General features: G+C 41.7%; 1 protein-coding gene across 5 annotated transcripts in view; it reads left to right on the forward strand.

Annotated features, from left to right (window-relative positions):
• RGS7 (regulator of G protein signaling 7) overlaps nucleotides 1-3,955 on the forward strand; it is a 486,948-nt gene that overhangs the window by 84,086 nt on the left and 398,907 nt on the right.

The raw sequence follows: 3,955 nt of genomic DNA on the forward strand, positions 1-3,955 counted from the left end.
AGACATACTGGGATTTATGAGAGTTCTCTATTGTATTAATGATACCTTTCTACTGAATCTAGTAATTGTAAGACACATAATATAAGGATCTTCAACTCTCAGTTCCCCTGCGCTGCTTCTCAAGCATGTTTTATTTGTTATTTTAGCACTGTTAGTAACAGTAATTAGGTAGCATGTGTGTGTGCTCAGTTGCTCAGTCATGTCTGACTCGTTGCGACACCATGGACTGTAGCCCGCCAGGCTCCTCTGACCGTGGGATTTTCCAGGCAATAGTACTGAAGTGAGTTGCCATTTCCTCCAGGGGATCTCCCTGACCCAGGGATAGAACCAGTGTCTCCTACATCTCCTTGCATTGGCAGGCAGATTCTTTTACCACTGAGCCACCCGGGAAGCCTATCGGTAGCATTGATTCAAATAGTTTCAGGTATTATCTACTTTGGCTCATACAAATGCCAATAAAATGAATAAAAGAAAAATCAATTTATGTGAAAAAGAGAATAGACTGAATAGCTGATTCTTGTCCTTTTCCCAAGCTGGCCCTTCAGGACAAGGAGAGATATAAGCAAGACCCAGTGTTTGATTTAGGTCTCCCCCCGTATCTCAGTCGGTAGAGAGTCTGACTACAATATGCAGGAGACCCAGGTTCAGTCCCTGGGTTGGGAAGATCCCCTGGAGAAGGAAATAGCAACCCACTCCTGTATTCCTGCCTGGAGAATTCCAAGGACAGAGGAGCCTGGTGGGCTACAGTCCTTGAGGTCACAAATAGTCGGACACGACTGAGTGACTAACACTTTCAGTGTTTGGTTTGCTTTTGCAGGGATGTTTTAGGTGTATGAATTTCCTCTTCAGTATTAAGGAAAAGTATCAGTTTGATTAAGGAATTGCTAAAATTGTGTCTTAAAAAACAATCAAATCCAATATGAATTGATAAATATATTTTAGTCCACAAAGCTAGGAATTAGTTTGTCTCTCCTGACTGCTACCAAACTGCTTGGTAGATTTTATCATTCTAGTTTTTAAAGAAAATACACTGTCAGGCAGTGTTCACAGACACCTGCAACCATGCTGAGTCCCACACAACAGGATTTGAAAGAACAACTTCATTTCTATGCATTTCACAGCCTGCAATGTAGTTGGCGATGGGCAGAGTTAAAAAACAACAGTTGTTCTGTTCGTTGCTGTGGTGATGGCCTCAAGTTGGTAGCATTCCAGAGGTGAATGTCTCAGCTCATTTGGGTGAGGCAGAAATGACGTGATGCTTAGAGTTTGGCTCTCCAGGTGTGTTTTTAATGTGACAGTTACTGCAGAGAAATGTCTATTCTGAGACTGGCTGATTTTATTTTTAATGTTTCACCTGAAAACATTTTAATGTCAGTTGACACCCGCCCCCACCCCCCATCACCATTTCCAGCAGCCGTTTCTCAGTGCTCAGTCTCTCTGAATTTTGTGCCACATTTACCATTGAGGGTGACTTACCATTCTTAGATCCTTTTTTCCATGGTACTGAAATAAGGGCTCACCTTTCTGTTTGTTTTTCGTGACTCTGTCAGTGTCCACTTTTCTTTGTTACAAAGTATGATTCTCTGATGTTATTGCCTGTGTCCTCTGTCTGACTCTTTCTTGGTCCCTTCTCCCTTCTCTCTCTCTCCTACTCTTCATTTCCCCATCCACCACTCATGTCTATACAGATGATTCCTGAATCCATGTAACCAGCCCAGAGTTCTCTCTCAAGTTTCAAATTCACATTTCTAATTCGCTGTTAGAATCTTAAGATACTCCTTTGTTGTTGTTCAGTCGCTAAGTCATGTCTGACTCTTTGTGACCCCATGCCAGGCTTTCCTGTCCTTCACTATCTCCCAGAGTTTGCTTAAACTCATGTTCATTGAGTCAGTGATGCTGTCCAACCATTTCATCCTCTTCTGCCCCCTTCTCCTCTTGCCTTCAATCTTTCCAGGCATCAGGGTCTTTTCCAGTGAGTCGTCTCTTTGCATCAGGTGGCCAAGGTTTTGAAGCTTCAGTTTCAGCACCAGTCCTTCCAGTGAATAGCCAGGGTTGATTTCCTTTAGGATTGACTGGTTTGATCTCCTTGGATGCTTTAAACTCAACTTGTTGAAAATATACTCATACTCCTACCTCAATTTTGGTAAATAATATGGCTCTCTAATTAGCCACCCAGAATGGAGTCCTTGAGGCTATCTTTAATCCTCCCCTCTCCCATTTGTATCCAAGCATTGGTTGAGTTATAACCAGGCACTCAGGTCTACCACATCCTCACCTTCATCACCCAGGCTTAGCTGTCATCGCCTGACACTTGGACTCTTAAAATAGTCTTTCACTTTAATTGATTCAGGATGCTACTTGCTGGAGTAATCTCCAGAAGCACAGTTTCAGCTGAGCCTTCCCTCATACTCAGAATATGCTCTGTGGACAGAAGAAAATCTCTGTTCCTAAGTGTGGTATTCAGGCCCTTTGTGCCCTGTCCCCATTCCCTATATTCTGCCTCAGCACAGCTATCTGCACCCACATGCCAGTGCTCTGGCTGCTCAGGAAATGGGTTTTGTTTTCTTTTTATAAAATAATTTTATTTACTTGTGTATTTGTTTTTGACTCTGCTGGGTCGTCTTTGCTGTGCAGGCTTTTCTCTAATTGTGGTACTTGGTGCCTACTTTCTCGTTGTGGTGCATGAGGCTTCTCTTGTTGCAGAGCATGGGGCTTTAGGGCATGTGGGCTTCAGTATTTGCGGCGTATGGACTCAGTAATTGCGGCTCCTGGGCTCTAGAGCACAAACTCAGTAGTTGTGGCTCATGGGCTTAGTTGCTCCACAACATGTGGGGTCTTCCTGGACCAGGGATTGAACCTGTGTCTCCTCCACTGACAGGTGGATTCTTTACCACTGAGTCACCAGGGAACCCTGGGTTTTACTTTCTTACTGACTTGTCTTTGCTTTGAAAACTCTTTCCCTCAACCTCTGTTATCTTTACATTTTTATTATTATATAACAAACTTTAAATGATGAATGTAACCTCACATAAATTTTGGAATACAACAGAAAAATTTTAGAAAGGACCTAAAATTCTTTTTTTTTTGGTTTTATTTTTTTTTAAATTTTATTTTAACTTTACAATATTGTATTGGTTTTGCCATATATCAAAATGAATCTGCCACAGGTATACATGTGTTCCCCATCCTGAACCCTCCTCCCTCCTCCCTCCCCATACCATCCCTCTGGGTCATCCCAGTGCACCAGCCCCAAGCATCCAGTATCGTGCATCGAACCTGGACTGGCGACTCGTTTCATATATGATATTATACATATTTCAATGCCATTCTCCCAAATCATCCCACCCTCTCCCTCTCCCACAGAGTCCAAAAGACTGTTCTATACATCAGTGTCTCTTTTGTGGTCTCGTATACAGGGTTATTGTTACCATCTTTCTAAATTCCATATATATGCGTTAGTATACTGTATTGGTGTTTTTCTTTCTGGCTTACTTCACTCTGTATAATAGGCTCCAGTTTCATCCACCTCATTAGAACTGATTCAAATGTATTCTTTTTAATAGCTGAGTAATACTCCATTGTGTATATGTACCACAGCTTTCTTATCCGTTCATCTGCTGATGGACATCTAGGTTGCTTCCATGTCCTCGCTATTATAAACAGTGCTGTGATGAACATTGGGGTACACATGTCTCTTTCCCTTCTGGTTTCCTCAGTGTGTATGCCCAGCAGTGGGATTGCTGGATTAACCTACAGCCCAGATTATTGTACCCAGCAAGGATCTCATTCAAATATGAAGGAGAAATCAAAAGCTAAAATTCTTATATAATCATATCACTCAGATGTAAGAACTAGTGTGTGTTTTTATATATATATATGTGTGTGTGTGTGTATATATATATATATATATATATATATATATATATTTACCACACATTCAAGGGCTTCCCTGGTG

The sequence above is a fragment of the Bos taurus genome, chromosome 16 (assembly GCF_002263795.3).
Source record: "Bos taurus isolate L1 Dominette 01449 registration number 42190680 breed Hereford chromosome 16, ARS-UCD2.0, whole genome shotgun sequence".
Lineage (NCBI taxonomy): Eukaryota > Metazoa > Chordata > Mammalia > Artiodactyla > Bovidae > Bos > Bos taurus.